Source organism: Dermacentor albipictus, chromosome 3 (assembly GCF_038994185.2).
Source record: "Dermacentor albipictus isolate Rhodes 1998 colony chromosome 3, USDA_Dalb.pri_finalv2, whole genome shotgun sequence".
Taxonomy (NCBI): Eukaryota; Metazoa; Arthropoda; class Arachnida; order Ixodida; family Ixodidae; genus Dermacentor; species Dermacentor albipictus.
The window spans coordinates 169,122,460-169,146,790 of NC_091823.1; the positions used below are offsets into that span (position 1 = coordinate 169,122,460).

The 24,331-nt window shown below is 44.5% G+C and overlaps 1 long non-coding RNA gene and 1 other non-coding gene across 2 annotated transcripts; one reads left to right on the forward strand and one right to left on the reverse strand.

Moving 5' to 3' along the window:
- Positions 1–696: 696 nt before the first annotated feature.
- Positions 697–14,983, reverse strand: LOC139057034 (uncharacterized). Its single transcript, XR_011512535.1, has 3 exons — positions 14,914–14,983; positions 11,806–11,883; positions 697–860 (listed from the first exon to the last, which is right to left on the reverse strand). It is a non-coding gene; the product is annotated as an uncharacterized lncRNA (long non-coding RNA).
- TRNAG-GCC (transfer RNA glycine (anticodon GCC)) lies at positions 8,667–8,737 on the forward strand. The gene has a single exon. It is a non-coding gene; the product is annotated as a tRNA-Gly (tRNA).
- Positions 14,984–24,331: the final 9,348 nt, after the last annotated feature.

Consider the following 24,331-nt stretch of genomic DNA (forward strand, 5'->3'; position numbering starts at 1 on the left):
TTATGTGAGTCAGCAATGGTGCCCATTAGACTTGCTGCACCCTAATCGATGAATCCACCAGTGAAACCACCAGTGATGTCACCGGTGAAGACATGGTCGAAATAACAATCAATGAAGTGATGGAGATTGAATAATTATACCGAGTGACGTCCATATGTATAATTGTACGTACTCTAACAATGTGAAATTGTACATAGTTATCATTTCTAACAATGCATTGTTGGATAAACATTCCATTTACAAAACTTGAGTTGTACGTTTCCCTTCGGATCATCGCCACAGTTCATGTTTTCCCTTCTACTGCCAAAAAACAATGATTCGCATTAAGTGGCACTCAAGTGTAGCTGTGCTGGCTAAATATTGTGCAGTATATTGTACGCGGACAGTGGATTATTTTCATTTCAATAATTAGGTTCTAGGTAACTGCTGAAAAGAGCTCAAGAGTAGGAATAAATGTGCGACACACCCCAGACATCTACTGAACTAATGTGAACGAGCTCGGTGGTAAAAGAAAGGCTAAAGGCGGGAAATTTCAATTAGGCATTTGCGAGAAATACAGGCGGCGCACATGATTGGAGGAAGATGTGGTGGTGCATCTTAAGAGCAGTGGCCGCAAATCTAAAGACCATGCCGTGCGCCAGATAAGAAATACACATGAATGGCACTGGTTCAGTGCGCTCTTCTACCGACCTTTTTATGAGCCACAATATGTCAGCGGTTGTACCCGCCGCATCCGAAGCGTCTGACACTGCCGAAAGGATCCCCGGAACCTCCACGGCCTCCTCCTCCGCGTCGAAAGGGGCTTCTCCCTCGCAAAAAGCCGTTTTGTCCTCCATGCTGAGCTTGAACGCAAAGCAGTCCTGTCACGAATACGACGACAAAAAAAAATTAACTTCATGGTGACTGTGGGCACCGCGCACTTCCTGCCTCCAGGGTCGATAGCTTTAGCTTTTCTGAATCTCGACAGAGGAGTTGAGGACCGCTTTATATTCGAGACTCGTTCTTGGCTCAGGGTCCCGTCCGGTACAGAGGTGCGCGATATTCTCGGTCCGCAAGACTGGCGCCGTGGCCTTCGTCACACGTGCCGTTGTCACAGGACGTTGTCCATTAATAGAAAGGCAGCAGCTTTTTGATAGTTGGTGAGCTAAAAGCCCTCTTTGCAAGCTAGTAATCATTCATGAATCTCGCCTACAAATGAAAACACTCTTCGTGGGACACGCATACGGCCTCTTTATCGTTGCCCCACCTGAGCCCTGCATAATATTTACCAGGAATTTACTTCCTGCTTCCAGGGTGACTAGCGTTTGTGAATCACGACAGAGACGTCGAGAACCGCTTTAAAAGCGAGTCTATAGCTCTTGGCTCGGCGTCCCGTGTGGTACACACGATATTTTCTGTAGGTAGGACTGGTACCGTGGCCTTCGTCACACGTGTTGCTGTCACGGGACGTTGTCCATTAATAGAACGGCAGCAGCTTGTTGATAGTTGGTGACCTAAAAGCCCTCTTTGCAAGCTAGTAATCATTAATAAATCTCGCCTACAAACGAAAACAGACTTTGTGGGGCATGTATCTTCTCGTCGCCCCATCTGAACCCTGCACAAAATTTACGGTCCTGTTTTCCAGAAATGCAGCACACGCTGTTTTCTTCGTTGACACGTGCAATCCTTAACCATGTACTATGGCGCTGAATATGAGCTACAACGAGAAAGCGCGTGACAAAGCGCTCACGCGTCGCATCTCACACTGAGCAGAGTAGCACGCCTTTCTCCCAACATTCACTGCTATGACCGAGTATCGCTAGTGGACAGCGGGTATACGCATCCGTATCTCGAGTAAGCGTCCTAAAAACAAAAATCAGCTTGATATTTCAATTTTGCAGTAGTACAAAGCGACCGACAAAAAAAATTACGCAGGTCCCATGCACTGCGGGAATCGATGTAATCGAAGCTTTCTGTGCTGTTGGCGTTCACTGACCATATTTGGCGGGGATGTCGAAGGCATACGACATTTGTGATGCGATGCTTAATATTATCTTCCGTGCACCCCTTGTGCTTCTTTACGTAGTACACAGGAGACACAGCAAGACGTGTTTAAAATATCCGGGCATTGTTGTGCGCCATCCTTCGCAGCCTGCGAGAACGACAGCGCTGTCGTTCTCCCACACGATGCATCGCATCTTGACTGAGGTGTTGATTTGCTGGACCGCCGCTCGCGTATGGTCGCCTTGACGCTGCGATGCTTCATTGCAGCTTTGCGTCTTCACGCCCTGCTTCAGGTTTCCGCATGGACAAACATGCAGGATATTCATTTTACACATAGAGCGGTACCATGTCGCATTGTGGATCGGAGGATAAGGAGGAAATAACCTTATTGTGTGCTCTGCGAGTTGTGTGCCCTGCGAGTACCCTGCACCTAGGCGGGCCAAAGGTCCCGCCTAGGTGAACCAGGAGTTCGTGGGTCCTGGCGGCATCCTCGGCCCGCTGTACACACGAACGCACACACGAACAGTTTCCGTGGGCACTGTCACGCAGCCCGCAAAGGAGTTCCTAGTGTTACGCAGTGTCACCGTACAATCCTACGTCACACAGTGTAGTCACAATTTGTCAGAAAGTCCAGTGTCTTTTAAGTACCGCACCAGGGCCTTCATAGTGGATCACGCTCATGTTCACGTAGGCCAGTTTTCAAGGATCTTGTTTTCTGTCATTGGGCGCTTGTCCAGTTTGTCTAGGGTGGCTGAGAGGACAGATTTTTGCGGGTTGAAACGAGAGCACTGACAAACAAGGTGCGCGATTGTTTCATTGCACCCGCAGAAGTCACAAAGTGGGCTGTTGGCCATTTCTATAAGAAAACAGTACGCATTTGAAAATGCTACTTCAAGCCATTGACAGAGTAGAAGGGTGCTGTCCCGTCGTGGAAGCTCGGGCGGAATACGGAGCTGTAAATTAGGGTCCAGGGCATGAAGGCGTACACTTGTAAAATTGGACGAATTGTGCAAGTATGAATTGTGCAAGTGCAAGTACGAATCGGACGAAATGTGCAAGTATGGAAAGTTTTTTCCCTGCATTGGCTCTCGAAAGAGGAATGGCAACGCAGTTGACGCCGTCCTGGGCAGATGGGGCAGCTGCGTCAGCTCCATCTGCCACAGTGACTAGGCAACCACTGATATATTATATCGTGTCCTTCGTCAACTATGCGATGGTGGACTTCTCTGATCTCTGCGACGAGTTGCTCATGTGATCCATGGCACAGTGCCGAGAGTACACTCTGTAGGGCTGCCTTTGAATCACAGAAGACTGACCATGCATGGGGTGGTTTCTCCTGAATGAAATGAAGAGCCGCACGCAGGGCTTCTAGTTCAGCAGCTGTCGTTGATTATGCATGTGACGTTTTTAGCTGTATTTCGGCGGATCTTGTTGGCATCACCTCAACAGCAGATGAACCTGCAGATGTGACTGAGCCATTGACGTAAACGTGTACGCGTCCACTGTGAACCTCATGTAAACGTTCTAATGTGGCCTGCTTCAGGGCAAACGATTGCATGTTAGCCTTCTTGATTCCTGGGATTGTGAGGCTTATTTTAGGTCTGTGCAGTCACCATAAAAGCGAGCACGGTCTTGCTGCAGGCATGTAGTTCGATGGCAGTGAGGTACGATTGCCAACAATTATGCAACTGAAAATTGCGGGTGGTCTTGCGGGTGGAAAATTGCGGTAAAGCGGCAAGATGCTGAGAAGGTAGTCGGGCAACGTGCCGAATATGCGCCCTGAGAGCGTCGGTTACCAAGTACGTTGATAATGGGTGATCTCGACCTTTGATAATTGTTGCCGCTGTTGACGCACACCTCGGAAGACCGAGACAGTCCTTAGGGTTTGAGCTTGTAGTCCCTGGAGTACACGCAGGTTTGTTTTGCAGGTGTAACCAAGCACAGGAAGGCTGTATTTTGCGAAACCGAGGAACAAGGCGTTATAAAGCTACAGCATTGACCACATCGATGTGCCCCATGACTTTCCGCCGAAAAATTTGAGGTGTATTATTGTCATTAACCTCTTCTTCAGGTATGAAACGTGCGGGCTCCACGATAGGTTGTGGTCGATAATTACCCTAAAACGGGGTGTTTCCGTGCATTTGCGACTGCTTGCCCCTTGACACTACAGAGTAGAGCGTCGATCAGCCCTTCTTTTTTGTTTCTTTTTTTTAATATGCTACGGCTGAGCCCGCCACTCGACGTGGCATGCCAGGATCACGTGGGGGTCAAAGTGGGTGAATTGGGGTGCTTGCATTGGTTGAATCGCAGCCCGGTATCATAAACGTCCAGGAAAGCACTTGCGTGGTGCCTCAACCGGACGCCGGCAGCTAAATGTGTGCGCACAGGGTTATTCCTCATACCACGTCATCGGGGTGCTTCCGGTAGATGGCGCCACCGTATGTCCTCTCCGCCAATGACGTGTTGCCACTGAACGCCTTCTGGCTTCCCGTTGCCGATGGCGGACGACGGGTTGAATGAATGAATAAAGCCTTTATTTTAAGGAAGGCGGCGCCTCTAGGCCGCTGTTGCGGATTAGGAGGGAAAGGTATGTGGGTTCCCGGACTGTTGGCTGAAGCATATCTTCATCTCAGTCTTCCATCTTCCGCTTTATGGAGACTCAGGTGCATGTTCAGTTCCGCCGCTCTCACATGGGCTGATCGACCCCTTCAACACTACTCGAAACAGGCCGCTTTGTCTGCCATATGTCGCAATGGCTTTCTGTGTTTCAGCGTTAGCTTGTATTCGAATTCCTAGTGATCTAATGTCTCCCTGTGGTAGATGTTGAATGTTGGATCTCCCTTGTGAAAAAGCTGCACAGCTCCAAATGAGGTGTTACAAGTCTGCTCTGCATGACTCCTGGCAATGTGTACATCGGGTATAAGTGTTCGCAATTGTAGCTTGTCTGGGTTGGTGCCATTTCTGAAGTATGTGTGGTGTGTATGCAGCGTTGGCCATAACCTTATTCAAAAAAACTTCTTCCGTGCGAGTAAGCTCGCCCTTGTCGTCGAACACAAGCACTGGTGTAGCTTCTAATAGTCTCCGTTTACTGTATGCTTTTATTTTAGTACGAACATAATGCTTCAGTGCTCTGCTAGGAGAGCCTTCGGCCAATATCTTTAGGTATGGATTTTGGTCCATGGGGTTTGGCTAGGAAATGGAGTGTGGGGAGCTGTACGTGTACTCAAGCCCACCCACTTGCGCGGCAACTGAGTGAGCGGCTGCGTTTCCCCCATCCGTGCCGGTGTGCCCCGGTGTCCATAGAATTTCAACATTCGTCCCATTCTCCTGTATTCTTCAGCTTTTTTCTGGTGTCTTTGGCCACAGCATCTTCTGTCGTAGGCACCGTTAATTCGGTCACCGCTTCGTACGAGTCAGTAAGGATCCGATTATTATTTCGCACACTCTGCTCTACAATGTCGCTTATGTCAATGGGAATGGTGTTGACCGCTCCCCATATAGCTAAGAGCCCAGCGTGCAAGGTTGCACCCCCGGGAAGCTGACATGTGTGCCAGCCATAGTGTTGGGGTGCAGATCTGCTAACCCAGGCCATGTTTGCTATGGCGTTTGTAATTGCAGCGTCCGTGTAGATGTTAATGGCGTGCTGCGGCGCTCTTAATTCCAATCTCTTTTCAAATATTGTTCTACCTTCCGCGTTTCGTCTGGCGATAGGGCGTTGTTGCCTCCGTATGCCCAGTGGTGCTTCCCATGGTTGCGTTATGGTCGCTTCCGCGGGCTCTGGCTTCGCATGGACTTGTTTATCCCATGCCATGATCTATTTTTCTTGGGTCGTGTTTTTCAACCGGGATTGCATTCGAATTCGTGCTTCACTGATTATGTCCTGTACGGGTGGAATCGTTACGAGCTTGAGCAGGTCCTCGTTCCTCGTGTGCTTCAGTAGCCCAGTGATCGTACGGAGCGTGACCCTGTGCAACTTTTCGATGTCGCCGAGGTCTTGTTTAGAGAATTCGTACAAGGGTGCCCCGTAAAGAATCCTTCCAACCACGACCGCTCTTGCAAGCTTTTGGCACGCTTTCTGACGCGCTCCGCCATACTTGCTCGATATTCGTCTAACCATGTGCAACAGCGGTCTCCATTTTTGCTTTAGTGTGCGAATCCATAGCTGGGGGCGGATGCAGCTAGCAATCTGTGCTCCAAGGATCGTACATGGTCCATTGGCCGACGTAATATCGCTTTGGCCGATGCGTAAAGTGATCTGCTTGTTTACATTGGTCGCTTTCTTTCCGTCTACGCTGATCAATTCCGTCTTCTCTGGCGAGAGTTGCAGTCCAAGGTTATCTAAAGTTTAGCTAAGGCTCAGGATCACTGCTTGTAGTTCAGTTTGCATGCTCTGTATGTCGTAGTAATCCGCCGCTGCCGTCCATATTGTTATATTGTCGGCGTAAATGGTAAAAGGGGCCGAAGTGTCTCGCTCAAGACTTTCTGCCACACGTGTCATGGCCAGATTGAATAGCATTAGGTCCGAGGATGGATACAATTGGATACGGGTTGAATAAAAGCACAAAAGAATGGTTTTTTGGCTTTCTGGGTGAATTATTATTCGCCAGTGATTCTCTAGCCGATAGCGCCAGCAGAACATTAGTGCCGGTGATAATTTACATACGGCCTCATTTTAGGCTGATGGTGCTCAGCGAGCACCATCATGTCGGCGCCCGTGCGTGCTCCCATGAAGCGATAGCTAATTTCACGTACTTCTTTTTCTTCTGTTTTCTAGTATAAGCAGATGGCTCTTACTACCTCAGTAGTATGTAATTCGTTTCGACAACCGTGTGACCATAGGTCCATAATATTGTTCTCAGCATTATTAAAAACCTATCTGTTTTTTTACTACTTCTACTAACCATCGGTTCTTCTAAGTATGCAACAGACACTGACAGCCCTCGGAGATGCATAAGCAGCGAGAACAACCAGAAATGTATACGCAAGAAAGACTACCTTTATTATGAAGGCATATATATATATATATATATATATATATATATATATATATATATATATATACGTGCAGGGCGTTTCACGTAACTTAAACCAACCAAAGACGGATCTACTGGGTGGGCTGGGGTCACTCTCCTCCTGCCCACTCGGTAGATAAGTGTATGGTTCAAGTAACGTGAAACACCCTGTACACACGCAATGGTGATCAAGTGATCAGTAAAACAATATATATGTGAAAAGACGCACACATACACATGTGCGTGTGTTTTCCACATATAGTTTGAAACTCAATATTGCTCAAGGAGACTCAATGTTATTCAGCAATAAGTTAACAGCATTTAGTCAACGACTTTATTTTTGTGAATACTCAACAGCTCAATATATCAACAGAATTTAGTCAACGACTTTACTGTTGGAAACTACTCAAGAAGGCTCAATAATACCCAATACTATCGAACAATATAGGAACAGGATTTAGTCAATGACTTTATTCTTGGAAATTACTCAACAATGGCTCAATAATACTCAATACTATTCAACAATATATCAACAGAATTTAGTCAACGACTTTTTGTTGTGAATTACCCAACAGCTTTATTGTTGAATTACTGCTCTGTGGTTTCAATAATTATTGAGGTATTGTTGAAAGGCTATTGAGTCAACAATTCATCAACGATATGCCAACAACATTTCAACAGTCATTTTCATAAGGGAGTGGCTACGACGCTGCACCAGCACGAGGTCGCAGGTTCGATACCTCGCCGCGGTGACCAAATTCTGATGGGGCGTAACGCAAAAGAACGTAATGCAAAAGAACACTTAGGCATCCTTACGTGATTTGAATGTGAAAGCATTGTGATTTGTCTAATTAGCTGTTTACGTCCATGATACGTGGCGTCATACATTGTCACGTGTCCTTCACAACTCGACCTTAATCTGCCTGGCTCTAATTTGTACGAACCTTAATCCACCTTGCTCTAAATTGAATCAAGTTTAATCCACTTTATTTCACCTCCATTCACTTTGTTTCACCTTTTTTTCACTTTACTCCCCTTTAAGTCACCCTACTCTAACCTGTCCTAATGTTAATTCTGTATTGCTACTAACGTCACACAAGGCGCTGATGACGTCACTGATGATGATGATCTCTGGTCCCCCTCGTTGCCTACAACGCCGGCCATTCTGCCTCAGGGGACATATATAGTGCTTTCGAATCAAAACGCTTGTATGTCGTAATTTAGGTGCACGTCGAGGAAACCCAAGTGGTCAGAATGAATGCGAAGCCGTTCCATACGGCACCCTAATGATTACCCACTGTGCAAGCATCCACGAGGTGCAAGTCCACACAAGGCGCTGCGCGAATGCGCCATGCCAAGAGTCGGTGGTGCCTATGTTTCGCCAACGAGGAGCACTGCACGGGTGCCGGTGACGTCATGCTGAGACGCTGACGGCGCTGAGTGACGCACATCGGAAGAGCCTTGTCCTTCTTGGCGTTATGAATTCGCTGTTATGCGCCAATGGTCCTTTTTAATATCAAGCGGCAATTTGCGTTGCAAAATCCCTCGTTTCGCTACGCAAGCGCCCGGTTGGCGGGCAACTGTGCTCGAGCGAGCGCATTGACCTACATACGGCTAGACATTGCGCAATTTTCCGCGCTATGTAAGGAAAACTGTACGAGCAGCATATCGGCGTCGGTGGTTCAGTGGAAGAATACTCGCCTGCCACGCGGGTGGCCCGGGTTCGATTCCCGGCCGACGCAGTTTCTTTTTCTTTTGATGATGTGTATTTGCGGCTTGAAGTAAGCACTCAGCTCTCTTTCTGGATGTCACGGGGCGATTTGTCGAAGCTTGGCGCCTCATTGCGCTCGCCCACACCTGGAGAGGGAGCGTACCGAGATATCTTAACGTACACCGCTTGACAGCGCACCTATAGTGTCAGTTGCAGAGGTTTATTATGTTGCACACGGCTCAGCATTCTGTGTAGATTTCAAAAGCGTGAAACAAGTATTTCTGGTGAAAAGTTGCAACTACATGTAAGGTATTAACACGCACGGTATGATCTCCACACCCAATCAACCAAAAGGAACAGCCCACACAAATATATGACGTACCATCTGCCCCACATCCGCTACCGAAAATCATTAGTTGTCAGCTGGGCGCGGAAAGTGGTTTCCAGAGCAAACTAAAAATACTAACTACTTTGATATCTGTGCTTTCAGAACTGCTGAAATATCATCAGGTCATATATTAAGCGAACGAGGAATAAAAATAACATGCATAATTTGGTTGCAAGAGCGAATAGCTTTCTCGAAGACCCGTTCGGCTGTTCTTTCGCATTTACAATCATCGTCGATGGTTTATGTTCAACTTGTAGGCCACACAGAGGCTGCTGACTTAGCGGTGCTTCGCGACAACACTCCGCGCATGCGTCGTCAGAAAGCGCTGCTTCAACGGTAAAAGAGAGGGACAAGAACAAATGAAATGCAGAGACATAAACCAGGACCGAGCCCACTTGGAAATCCTGCACTGCTGGAACGGGGAGGGAATGATTCAGAGAAGAATAGAAGGTCCAGTGTTGAATCAGCCGAAGTAGTGAATATTCTCAGTGCTGCGTCATAAACGCTCACGTGTGGCCGGTTCCCGTCTGAAATCACAACAGCGCATCTCATTTCTGGCACTCTCCAGCTGTGATATGCGAGACCATGGTTCCAAGATCTTGTCCAACGAGAAAAGTATACCGTCTAGCTGGTTTAGAGCGATGCGGAGGGCAAGCCTTTCATTTGCAAAGGACAGGCAGTAGTACCGAAGGTGTTCAACAGTATCTATGCGACCATATTTATTGTGCTCAGTGCTATCAGTCATTTCACTCAAGAGTGACTTGGTTAATGCAATGCCTAGGCGTTATGCTACACTGTATGACTTCTTTACTTCGGGAAAGACAGGACAACAGGTGCAGTTGCATAGACGGGTCAAGTGAATGAAACCGATGGCGAGTTTATGAAGTGAGGTGTGTGCCACTTCTGTAATACGGAGTCAGGTGCGAGCTTGTTTAGGTGATTGGCAGCGTCACTTTTCAATAAAGGTATAGAAGCAAGGCTTGTTCCTTGATGTTTTCTATTAGATTCGTCGGCGAGGCCGTTACCGAAGATACGGCAATAACCAGGCAACGACTTAAACACGATATTGTGTCCTTTCACGTTCACGTGGTCGTGCGTTTCTCCTATATCTGACAGGAGTTCACAGAACCCGCGACAAATAGCAGACAGAAGACACTGTAAGTCGGCCTTCGAGTCACAGAATATTGCGCAACAATTGGCCTGTTGCTTAACATATTCAACGGCTCCTCGCAGGGCGATGAGCTCCCAACTCATCGATGTTGTGACATGATAAAACTTGTATTTGATACTGATTCATCCTGCAGGGATAACCACTGCGCCGGTGCAACCGATATGAGTGGAATAACCATCCAGGTTCATGCGCCCTCTGTCAAAGTTGATAACCTCGCAACAATCCTGAGTTGCCTGCTTCCAGGCAGAGACTGGCCGATCAGCTTTCTTTCGTATCCTTGGGACAGAAAAGTGCACTTCAGGTTGTCGGAAGTACCACAAGGCTGAGGATAAACGCGCAGAGGTATCCCGCCGCGGAGGCTTACCCTTACAAAATTTTTTGTAGAAAGTCCATAGACAGTCCATAGACATTTGTCTATGAAGTCTATAGACTGTCTATAGACATTTCTTTAGATTGGTCTATAGACAGTCTATAGATTTATGGCCGCACACTTTTTATAGACTGGTCTATAAAAAGTCTGAGTTTATAGACTGTCTATAGACATTTCTTTAGACTAGTCTATAGACAGTCTATAGACTTATGGCCGCACACTTTTTATAGACTAGTCTATAAAAAGTCTGAGTCTATAGACTGTCTATACACTGTCTATAGACTTATGGCCATACACTTTTTATAGACTAGTCTATAAAAAGTCTGAGTCTATAGATTGTCTATAGACTTTCGATAGACTGATGGCCATACACTTTTTATAGACTAGTCTATAAGAAGTCTAAGTCTATAGACTGTCTATAGACCGTCTATAGACTTATGGACATACACTTTTTATGGACTAGTCTATAAAAAGTCCGAGCCTAGAGTGTCTATGGATTAATTAAAATTCATGTTTGTAGACAGTTGTCTGCATAATGTCTATGGGCAAGTGTATAGGCTTACAGTTCTACTTTTGTAGACTGAAGTCTATGGAATGTCTACAGACAAATGTATATATACTATAGACATTCTATAGACTTCAGTCTACAAAAACAGAACTTTATAATCCAATACACTTTTTTCTATGACATTCTGCATATACTTGCCAACAAACATGCATTTTCATTAATTTATGGACACTCTATAGACACAGACATTTTATAGACAAGTCTACAAAGAGTGTATAAGGCCATAACTCCATAGCGGCTATCTACAAGTTAGTTTACATTTTTCATTACATGCGGTAGCAAAACGTTTTGAATGTATTTCATTTCATTTTATAGATATGAAATGCATGGAAATGCATGGAATGCAGATATTATGCATGTGCACCTGTTCCTTTTCATCTGCACTTTTGCATTACCGTTAGTAGATTAATAAAGCTCCTGAACCAGCTGTACTTTCATATATGTTGCATAAACAGAAAGAATTTATATAGTGCTGAATCATGCAGTGCGAAAAATAAAACAAATGCACCGGCAATGCATTAACCGTTTTCATTGCTCGATATAATACATGAATTCCTTAAATTCTTGTCTTATGCTATTATGGAAACAGATTAAATATTTACACTACTCCTTGGCAAGCATGGTCACCAGGCTGGCCTTGACCTTTGTGTCATTAGTCCCAAAGGTGCTGCAGGTGTATGCTGCAAATAAGTACATGCAGCAATATGAGGCAAAAATAACAGATGTGTATTCTTTGTATGTTCATTAAGCAGCTGAATATATTTACTGAAACCATCTAAGTCAATACTTAATGCGGTTTAACTATGACTAATGGCTGCTTGTCAATACAAATCAGTACCTTTATGCAATGTTCTATTGCATGGTATGGTGAACAATTAAACAGTCACAACTGCTGCTCGTGTCAGCAACAGTATGTTCCCTTTTATGACAAGTTCATATATGATGCATTAATGTACTTATCCCAAATGGTCCCTATATTTATTGCGGAAACGTTACCCAGTTGGGCTGTCTGTACAGTTTTTTTGGCTGGTAGTTAAGTATGCCCGTGCAGAGGGATGTTTTCAGAAGACGTGACTGGAATATTCCCAGTATCATGCCTAAGATTGTAATTTATTTTGCTTAGTACACTTTGAAATGTATTTCTCATACTTTTAAATGAATGGGTCATTGGCCATAACTTCAACAGATGGCAGATGGGTTGATTGTATTGATATGGTACCTTAATTTCTTGCAGGTAATGAGGCCTCTTGGGCATGCTAACAGGTTTCCAAGTTAGGTATACCACATGAGCACCCGAAATACCACACGAGCACTTTGTGTCATGGCACGACGGATATGCACCTCCTAGGAAACAGAACTGATAGTATAGTTCGAATGAATTCTATCACAGTAAATTATTTAAGGTGCTTTGAAAGATGAAAATTTTTTCTAGGCTATCGAGGTTCAGGACGTTTAGTTAACGCAAAAAAAAACATATTGAGTAAGAAATGCCTTGTCAGTCTGCTTGACTTTCTTTTTTTTTTCAATAAATAGAACCAATTTCCTTTAATTTCTATGAAGAGAAACGTTTTAAAAATATATTTAGCACAGAGACTTTCTGGAAACTTTGACATGTAACAAGACAGCATACCTATGTGGCCAATTTAAAATTTCCCGATCTTTTTCCAAGCCTTTCCTGGCTGTTTTCATGAAACTTTTCTGGCAATCTATGACGCCTGCAGCTTAAGTGCAATAAAAAATACTATGGTTTAATAATTGCCAAGTAGTGCCAGTCCATAATATTTAGACAAAACGAATAACACGTCAGTCACTTAACATGTAGTATTAGATGCAACTGACTTGAATCCCTTGTTTAATAAAGCTGACAAGAGCTTCGGCAAGTTCGTAATTGATGGCCACACGAGTATAGCACGGAAGACACAGAGACACGCGTAAAACAAATGCAACAATGTGAGGGAAAACTATACAATGAGTTATTTTTACGGTTCAATAGTAGTTTTCTATATAATTTGCTCTCACCACTTATGCCTCTAGTTAACTTTGTTTACCTATGACTAAAGACTACATGGCAATATTAATCAGTACCATTATGATGTTTCGTTATATTACAGTATGATAAGCAGTTAGACAACCATAATGGTCGCCGGTGTTAGCAACGGTACGTTTCGTTTCAAGACAGGTACATGTGACACACAGTGTACTCATAAAAATGAAAGAAATGTGAGAATGCCAAACGATTCCTATAATAATAATTGTTGAAACAAAGATACCCTGCTGGACTGTGCACATTTTTCAGGTGTTAATGCAATGTGCCCGTGCCGATCGAACATGCTCAGCATACTGACTGCAGTTTTGAACAATCACGTTAACATTTGCAATTTATTTCAGCTTAGAACAGTCTGCATAGTCTCTTTTCTCATACTTCGAGATGAATACATTTGCCACACTTTCAGTAGAATGCACATGAATGGGGGCGTACTGATCAGGTTACTTATTAGCTAAAACATGTTACGATCTCTTAGGTGTGTTAATAAGGGTAGAACAAATGCAATGTCCACTGAATTATTTGAATAATCTGTGCGTTATCTACTAAGAAAAGACCACCAAATTGATAATCTGGCTCTTTTTTCTTTTGTACAGCGCATATAGTATGCAGTCTGTCCAAGACCACGGCACTACATGCAACAGTAATGAAAACCGGAACACTTATTGCGCACGACAAGGGCTTCATACCGTGCACGACTGGCACAATGCGAATCTGCGCCAGCAGCTGCCTAGAGATTAAGAGCACGTAAACTGCATAACCCCGAAGCATCGAAAGGCGCTTAACGCTTTTCATATAGCTCGAAAGATAACTTCTGCTGCTAAACTGTTTAAAAACGAGACAAAAAACAAATCTTCCAACCACCGTCAAACGCAATGCCTTCAGTCTGAAACGTGTAAAGGTGCTTCCCGGAGCGACTAATTTATTGTGCTCCAATTTTTTCGGCTAAGTTGCGAAGCTGCGAGTGACTGAGCTTATCGCAGGTTTCATGCTCCAAAAGCGTTTGTGGTTGCATATAAATAGATTGGGTGAATCTAGAGATTTTCGCTTGACATTTCTTCAAGTCTCGTGTTTTGCTTGCGGTAACTTCCCAAAATTATTTAGATTGGTTGCCAGAAACCTTAAAAATACTGCTACCTTTAAACAATGCGAAAACGGCAGTGCACACACTGCTGATGCATGCCCCGCAAAGACGGCCTTTCATCCGAGTACGTTAGCAGTTATTTAACTATACGTGTCTGTCAGAACATTCTTGATGCTAACACAATTTCGAGATATATACGTAAAGCGTGTCACGAGAATTTCACTACACATGCGGCGCAGCATTCATCGCGGCCGGATCAAGCGCCACGAAATGAGATCTACCACACTGGCTGCCCAACATACACAATCCGCTTAGTGGTAGCTCAATATCAAGTTAAAACATGGTGTAGCTTCCTTCTTTACGCACCTAAACTAATATGCGAAAATCAACAAGCCCGAGCGATCGCTCGCCGTAAAACATTCCGTATAGTAGAAGCGAGAACAAGAGCGCGTTATGAAACCATGTCAACGACAAACCGACACTATACCCGAGTCGCCTGCGCTACATTCAGCCGCTTCGCGCTACGAAATGCGCTCACATAATCATGAGCTATTGACGCAAAACATCTTTGCTAAAGCTTACCGTTCAGTGTAGTTGACGTGTGATGCCACAAAGATGACACGCATACACAGACACCAACGTTCAGGCGGACACCGCACACCGGTACAACTGTTTACGTGCCCGGCGCGCTCGTTGAGATGGCGCACCGCCGCGCATGCGCAACATCTCCGAGCATGCGCAGGAGCTCCGCGCGCGCTCGGAGGAGTCTGAGCGCCTTTTCCTCCTTCATTTTTTTTTTCGCTCTCTCTCTGCGCGCCATGCGCGCCGGAACGGGTGGCTTATTCATCTTTATCACCATTATTCATTTTTTTTCGTGGACGAAGGAAATGCGCTGGCAGGTTGTATGACAAACGCTTTGGGCTATCGTATGAGACTGGAACGCTAACTTGAATGCGCTGTTTGTAAAAGCCATTACAGGGCCCTTCAAACGTTTCAGACGCATTATTGCCAGCGTCGATTAGTAATACAGCGTACTTGTAGCATATCTTCCAGCGTACCACCAAATGTGATGCCCGCACGTATGTTAGTGCTAATTTTCTGTTCCGGTGATAGGTCAAAGCAATCAGTACAGCATTGAGGTACTCATATGCGTGGCTGCCCAGGCATACCGCCGGCGAAATACTGGGTGGGCTCTGATGATTTGGCACCTATTTTAAGTGAATGAGAAACTTTGATGGGTTTATAGTGCAGGATATCAGTCAACAAAAAACCGCCCTATGTTAGTGACGCAGCCGAGGTATGAAGAAAATGTGAAAAGTATCCGAGAATCGGACGACACACAACGCGAACACCACATGCGCGACATCAGTTCATCGCACATTCACAAAGTCCGCGTTGTCAGCTACAAACATTACGAGTGTCCTTGCTGTTAGCTCGATGCCTGTTTGGAATCCACTTGTAGCTGAAGCTGGCGTTCATAACAACTATTATAACAATTGGATCGGCGTTTTGCTTTCTTTATTCTACTGCCGCAAAAGTGATGCGACAACTGTGAAGACTGTCTTGGGATTGCCGAGACCGACTACGTAGATCATATCATGTGGTCAACAAATGCGGAGGTATACACTATGTGTATACTAATGTCTACAAATAGGCTCTACAGCAATCTCAGCAGTATACAACTTCAGTGGCTTATATCAAACGCAGCTACGTATTATCCACCGGTACCTGCGCTTGGTTACAGCGTACACGGGTTGGGCCCAGATTAACGATGTTTGTCTATTGTTAATCTATAGACATGCAATACCACGACAACTCAGAGGCAGACCAGGTGGTGAATTCACCACCTGGTCTGCCGGCTTTCGCGACTTATTCACCACCTTTGCCACATCATCACCATCTGACCTTCACCAGCTGGTCTCGCGAAGTGTACGTCCGGGAAGCAGCCAGGTTTAGGGCCTTCGGGTGCCTGGAAGACCTTTGTGACTCGGACGTTGCCTGTTCCGCCGCGATCCTCGTTCGGTGCAGCTGCACCGAATGACGACTAGCAGTCTGCACGGTTTGCCCGCCGCGCCGGGGTTGCACGCGGTGCCGGTCGCGCATGAACCAGTGCCATATCATCGCCTTCGCAGAGGGCGGGGAGTATGGGAACTCGGCATTACATATTATCGACTTTCTTATATAGACATTCAATACACCAGGAGAGAAAAAGAAATAGAAACCTTAGCCGACTATTATTATTAACTGTCTAATATAGAGAGTTTATAGACAGAGTATGGACAAAAATAAATAGAGACTGTATCGGCTTTCGTCTATAGGTAGTCCATATAGAGGGGAAGCAGACAAAAAAGAAACAAACACTTTACGGAATTTTTTCTATAGACCGTCTATAGACTGCGCGTAGACAAAAAGAAATAAAAACCTTATTGACTTTCGTCTATAGAAAGTCTATAGACAGAGTATATGGACAAAAATAGACAGAGACATGTACCCACTTTCGTCTATAGGTAGTCCATAGAGGGGAAGTAGACAGAAAAGAAACAAACACCTTATCGACTTTTTCCTATAGACCGTCCATAATGTACGAGTAGACGAAAACAAATAGAAACCTTATCGACTTTCGTCTTTAGAAAGTCTGTAGACAAAGTATGGACAAAAATAGATAGAGACCGTACCCACTTTCGTTTATAGGTAGTTCATAGAGGAGAAGGATACAAAAAAAACAAACACTTTATCGACTTTTTTCTATCGACTGTCTATAGACTGCGAGTAGACAAAAAGAAATAGAAACCTTATCGACTTTCGTCTATAGAAAGTCTATAGACAAAGTATACCCGCCGTGGTTGCTCAGTGGCTATTTATTTATTTATTTATTTATTTAAGATACTTTCAGGGCCCGAAGGCATTACAGAAAGGAGTGGGTGAACATAACAAAACATTTGTGCAATATACAAAGACAGATTCAATGTGGCGTTTCATGAATGCTGGTTTTGAAGGTGTCGGTATCCAGGATGGCTGCAACGGTGGCGGGAAGGTGGTTCCAATCTTTGCTTGTGCTAGGGATGAATGCACTACTGCAAAGTTTAGTACGTGAAGACGGCACACCAACTTTGAAACTATGGTCAGAGCGAGATGATATGTATGACGGTTGGGTGATGAGCTGTTCTTTCAACAAAGGGTTGTGGTGGTATATTTTATGGAATAGCGAAAGGCGGAAGCATCTACGACGGAAAGAAAGTTCTGGCAAGTTAAGTGTTATCTTCATTGAGGTAACGCTAGCATGTCGGGAGTAGTTTGATAAGATGAAACGTGCTGCACGATTTTGAATGGCTTCTATGCTGTTTATGAGTGTAATGTTAGCTGGGTCCCAAATGGCGCATGCGTATTCTAGTTTGGAGCGAACTAATGTTTTGTACAGAGTTAGTTTCAGTGACGATGGTGCGGATGAGAAGTTTCGGCGCAAATAGCCCAACATGCGATTGGCATTGCTACATATAATGTCGACATGCATGTGCCAGGAAAGGTTGCTGGTGATGTTTAGTCCAAGGTATTTGTACGACGAGACAACTGAGAGAGGGCTATTATTCAAGAAATATGTATGCAGATTAGTAGTATTAGTACGCTGTGATACCCGCATGCATTTACATTTGCTTAGGTTAAGCTTCATAGACCACTTGTTACACCATAACAGAACGTTATTAATGTCGTCTTGGAGTTTACGATAATCATTGAGGTTAGTAATTTTATTATATATAACGCAGTCATCAGCAAAAAGTCTAATAGTTGAAAATTTCACACAGGAAGCAAGATCATTAATATAGATTAGAAAAAGTAGAGGACCGAGAACCGACCCTTGCGGCACGCCTGACGTTACCGCGAGGGGCGCAGACGACGAATTGTTAGCGATTACGTATTGTGTTCTATCAGCAAGAAAGTTTTTAATCCAGTCCAGTACTAGCGGGTCAATGTTAAGAAGGCTAAGTTTATAGATTAGTAGGTTATGGGATACGGTATCGAAGGCTTTAGCAAAATCGATAAAGATGCAATCGGTGTCAAATCCTAAGTCGGTGTTAGAAAAGAGGTCGTTAGTAAAGCAAGCTAGTTGCGTTTCGCAGGAGAAGGATTTCCTAAAGCCATGCTGACTGTTGTTAAAAAAAGAGTTCGTCTCAAGAAAATCAACTATGTGGGAATATATTATGTGCTCCAGAATCTTACAGGGAATGCTGGTTAGTGATATGGGACGGTAGTTTTCGGGACAATGTGTGTTACCTGATTTGTGAACAGGAACCACCTTCCCCACCTTCCAGTCGCTTGGTAGTGATGAGCAGTGTAATGATTGTTGGAATATCCTAGAAAGAATAATTGATGAATACAGTTCAGTACACTTTAGTATTTTTGAATTAATTTCATCTGAACCCGCCGAAGAAGATATTTTCAAATTACCGATTAGTTTTCTAATGCCCACCCAGTCTATAAGAATTGAATCCATTGGGGTATCATAAACTGTCGTAGAAGGTGGCAAAAGCATAGGTGCAGCGTCATGAAAAAAGGAAGCAAAGATATTGTTAAAAATTGTGCAACACTGATCACTTTGAACAGGGGTATTAGACTGGGACAATTGTATTGCGGCTGGTGTATTACCACGAACAACATTCCAGAATTTACGTGGGTTGACATGTAAGTATGATGGTAATGTAATGTTGAAAAAGGTTTGCTTAGCTTGGGAAATGGCGCTACAATATTCATTGTTGATGCGGTGATATTCGGACCAACGAATCGGGTTGTTAGAGTTTTTTGCGGAACGAAATAACCGTTTTTTCTTGTTCCGAAGACGGCGCAAGGCGGCCGTAAACCAAGGCGACTGGGGATTACAGTGTACTTTTCGTTGCGGAACATATTTTCGAATTAGGAATAACAGTTTGCATTTATAAAGGGACCAGTTTTCTTCAAGTGTTCGTTGGTCGAAATCGGGCATCACTGCATCCATAAAATGCTCCATTTCTTGCGTAATTGCGGGAATATCAGCTTTGGAATAATCGCGAATTTTCTTGACCTTCTTTGTGTAAGAAAAGCGTGTTTTTAAATCAAACTGCAGCAATGAATGATCACTTATCCCAGGAAGATAAGTTAAGGAGGAAACTAGGTCGGGGGTAGTAGACAGCACTAGGTCAAGTGTGTTAGAAGATGTTGGAGTGACTCGGGTTGGTTTGTGGACCAGCTGTGTTAAGTTGAAGTCAAAGCACAAATTTAAGAATGCAATGGACTCGGCTGAAGTACGTTTAAAATTAACACAGTCAGTCTCCCATATTATATCTGGAAAATTAAAGTCCCCCAAAATGAATAACGGAGAGTTGGGAAACCTAACAATCAGTTTGTTAAGGACATCATGGAAATCTGCAGAAAATGTAGAGGACGAAGTTGGTGGTCTATAACATGCACAGAATATAAAGGGACGGTCTGAAATGCTCACGCGCACACAGACCAATTCTAGGGGTGATGTAATGTCAATAACAGATGAATTTAGGTTGTCTTTGATGGCAATCAAAACGCCCCCTCCTGACCGGATATCGCGGTCACACCTATAGATGTTATAAGCACTTTCGCAGTCGAATATTTCACTGTTCTTTATTTTCGCGGAAAGCCAAGTTTCAGTAAGGACAATGACGTCAGCGGAGCAAGAATCGATAGTTGAAGATAAAGCTGTTCGCTTGTTGGAAACGCTACGCACATTAGTGAAAAGAACAGACACGCTATTTTGACAAGGTCGACTCGAAGATAGCTATGCAGACTGAGAGGAAGGATTTATAGGACCTGTGGCATCGTTAATTACTTCAGTGGCGAAATCGGAAGAATGGAGTTCGCAGATAGTATCGGTGACAGAAGAATACACATAGGTTTTCTTGTTCATGACTAATTTATTTGTCCGCAAAGAAAACGATTGCCCGCTAGCTTTTCCGAATTCAATTAGTTTCTTTCGAGATTGGCGTGTAGCCCTGCAGAAATCTTCTCCCACCGATATTTTTGTGGCCTTTAGTAGGCCTTTCAGTGACAGGATCTTTTCTCTTGTTTTGAATGATGAAAACTTGATAATTATGGGGCGAGTCTTGCCGACCACAAAAGAGCCAAGACGATGTGCCCTAGCAATCACTTCATCAGATATTTCTAATTTTAGATGGTTTTTAATAAGATCGCGCACGAGGATTTCAGTTTGTGCCCATGTTTCCGAAGCGTTATCAACAACCCCATAGAACAAAAGGTTGTCCCTCCGGGATCGATCCTCTAAGTCGTCAAGCCTTGATTTTAATTCAGAGTTTTCGGTACTAATGGCAGTAGTAACTATTTTGGATATGTCCGTGGGAGGCGTGGAAGATTGAAGTGTTTCCACAACTGTTTCAAGGGTTAGCAATCTGGTTGACAGGTCCGACACTTTGTGAGTGAGGGCTTCTTGGGTTGCTTTAAGTTCCGAAAAGGAACGCATCACGTCTTCATGACGGGACTCAGCTAAAGCGGATAAAGCAGCAATGGCAGCAAGGACTGGGCTAGTTACATCATCAGGCCCAGGATTCATCTCTACATCCCCGCAGAGAACGAGCAGTTTAGAAACGTGCACACAATCACAAAAAGTGGTATATAACACACTCGGGCACGGCAGGAGCAGCAAAAAGACGTTATTTGAACGCTTGCAATGCAGTGACGGACTGCCACTAACCTGCACATAGAAGAAGGAGACATTGAGCGGCGAGCGCATTTTGGCTGCTCCTCCGTGCCCACTGAAGGCGGCTAGGCCGTGCCAGTCCTTTAAGTAGTGGCACCGTTGTGACGTTGCGTGTGACGTGTTGAAGAGGGAGGCGTGGCAGGTCTCATGGCGATGACGACAGCAGAACCCACACTGCTCGGCTGATGTCGAAGATGGAAGCACTCGTGCTGACGATATCTGGTAATCAGCAGCTTGTGGTACCGAGCCTAGCAATCCGCCAAAGAAGAAAATCTGCACATAGAAGAAGGAGACATTGAGCGGCGAGCGCATTTAGGCTGCTGAGCACGAGGTCGCGGGATCGAATCCCGGCCACGGCGGCCGCATTTCGATGGGGGCGAAATGCGAAAACACCGGTGTACTTAGATTTAGGTGCACGTTAAAGAACCCCAGGTGGTCGAAATTTCCGGAATTCTCCACTACGGCGTGCCTCATAATCAGAAAGTGGTTTCGGCACGTAAAACCCCATAATTTAATTTAATTTTATAGACAAAGTATGGACAAAAATAGAGACCGTAATCCACTTTCGTCTATAGGTAGTCCATAGAGGGGAAGGATACAATAAAGAAACAAACTCCTTATCGACTTTTTTCTATAAACTGTCTATAGACTGCGAGTAGACAAAAGAAATAGAAACCTTATCGACTTTCGTCTATAGAAAGTCTATAGACAAAGTATGGACAAAAATAGATAGAAGCTGTATCGACTTTCGTCTATAGGTAGTCCATAGAGGGGAAGTAGGCAAAAAAGAGCAAACACCTTATCGACTTTTTTCTATAGACCATCTATAGACTGCGTATAGACAAAAAGAAATAGAAACTTTATCGACTTTCGTCTATAGACAGTCTACAGACTTTGTATCAACAAAAGTCCAAATCTATAGAAAGGAAAGGTCGTCTATAAGAAGTCTATAGACTTTCTATAGACAGTCTAAAGTCATTTTTGTAAGGGTAGTGGCTATATGGCGTTGTGGTATTAAGTGCGAGGTCGCGGGTTCGGCTACGGCGCTTCTCATAATGTGATCGTCGCTTTGCGTATTTCAGCGGGTAAAACACGAGAATTTAACGTAATGGGAGGCACAATGAGCGTTGACAACAACAGAGAATACCGCCGGTGGTCTTCGTTCTCGCAGCAAGCAAAATATGTCGAGGGCATTCTTGAAATGGTCTTGCGCTATTCTAACTGTTCCGGCTGTAGAAGGCCGAGCCAAACACGGAGTGCCTGTGTCTGTACGCTCGAGACTTGTGTAGACCAGTGTAGACCAGCACGAGAGATCTATGGCGCACAATGTCGGCGAAAGCCTCTCGATGCAGCTGTAGCCTGAAGTTCAGAGATGAGGCTCACGTTTTACCGGCGATGAAGCTGAAGACGAGGACAATGCAAATGGGCTTCTTCCTCAACGCACCACTTATAAAACCGCGAGATGAAGCGTCAGGCGGTGGGCCTTCGAAGTGAGCAAGAAACGCCGCGATCACATTGACGCAGGCCGAGACTCTCACCAACCACGCGGTACTAGAATGCCTCTTTGTGACTTCTTTCCTTGTTCATCCAATGCTCACCACCCTCAGCTACTGCGGTCACACGGTTTTAGTTCAGCGATCAAATGCGTCTATTTTTATTTAGAAAGGAAAATGTTTCTTGCTTCACAGAGAACAAAAATACGCTATCAAATCAGCACGACTTGGAGGATGCGCATAGGATGCGTTGCAGTTCCACAAGAACTACAGTATATTTAGTAAATTACATAAAAGATAAAATTTTGATAAAAATTGTATAAATATCCATCAGATCGTTCTGAAAAATATGTGGAATGAATACGTACGTACTACATCTAGATCCTTATTTCTATATATTTTTATTTTTATATCATACTTTCAATGATTTCATCCGTACAAAAATGAGGGGTAGCAACATGGTGAAACTTTTGCGGCTGTCACATTTTTTGCCCAGTTATTGCTCTTTAGAGATGATATACTAACTGTATGAAAAATGACAGTAGGAAACTGTTCACTCTGTCAGAATTATTTATTTTCTTACTGCAACAATAAACGCCACTCTGACGGCAGGACAAAAACACTGCAGCTTTCAACCCGAATGTTTCCAAAGCGCTGAATCAAAACTAACAACAATCCATGGAAAATGCGCAAACGTGACCACTGCGTAACAGTAAAGAGAGTATATTGTTTCGGTATGTCTTTCGACAGCGATACAACAATGAAAACGCGATTTTCCGTAGTTAGCTTAATTGATAGGGCCGTTTAATGTCGGGAATGCGTAATCCTAGCTCGTGATAGGGGCGCCACTTGCGCTTGGTGCCTGATTGCGTAAAATTTTCGAGCTCTTAGACCTTATCGCTTAGCAGCATTGACTCCTTCGAGTCAACAGAGTTTCAGAATTTCAAAGACTGTGTACTTTGAAAGGCTTTGAAAAATGCCCGCGTGTCCCAGGTATTAGTTTTTCTAGATCACTTCTGATAAAACGAGCACACCTTCACTGACCCTGCGATCGAAGGAAATTTTGGTGGTGTACGGTTTAGTTTGCTTTCCTCCCGGATGGCTAGTTAAAAAATGGCCAGGCTTAGCTTGGTTAAGCCAAGAATGCGTTGCATATTGTGCGAGTTGGGGCCCAGCTTTCCCTCCGGCTGTCGTGACGTCACGCCACGTGGTTGCGCTAAAGGTCAATGGTGGCTGCCCGGCCGCGCCCAAGGGCTGAACTGAGTGATTGCAATATGCAACGCATAAAATAATCCTGAATGTGGCGCCACATTAAGTGCATGGCTGGGAGAGCAGCGCTGTAGCGGAATCACCCGAGTGTTCTGAGTCTCTAGCGTTTTATATTATTTTATAGAAAACGACAACCTAGTTTTCGCTTTCTATAGAACCAATTTTTCTTCAAAATTGGTTTTTCAAGCCGCATCAGCAACCTTATGATTTTCGAAGAAGCTGAAAGAATCGCTTTTTATGAGAAAGCAAGGCACGCGAGAAATTTTCGCGACCACATACGTTCTTTCGAACGTAGCGATCTTGCCTTGCGTAAAGACACGCTATTGTGCTCCAAAGACCTATTTTCATATCAAACTGCATTTTGCGCCGCAGGCACCTTTGTCTCGCTTCCAAAACACGCAGTCGACGGACAGATGTGCCTGAACGAGCAAGCGCCCGGAGCGAACTGACCTACATACAGCTACGCATTGGTTGGTTTCCTGTGCTAGGTAGGGTCGCGCTATTCTAGTGCGTGTGTCCGTTG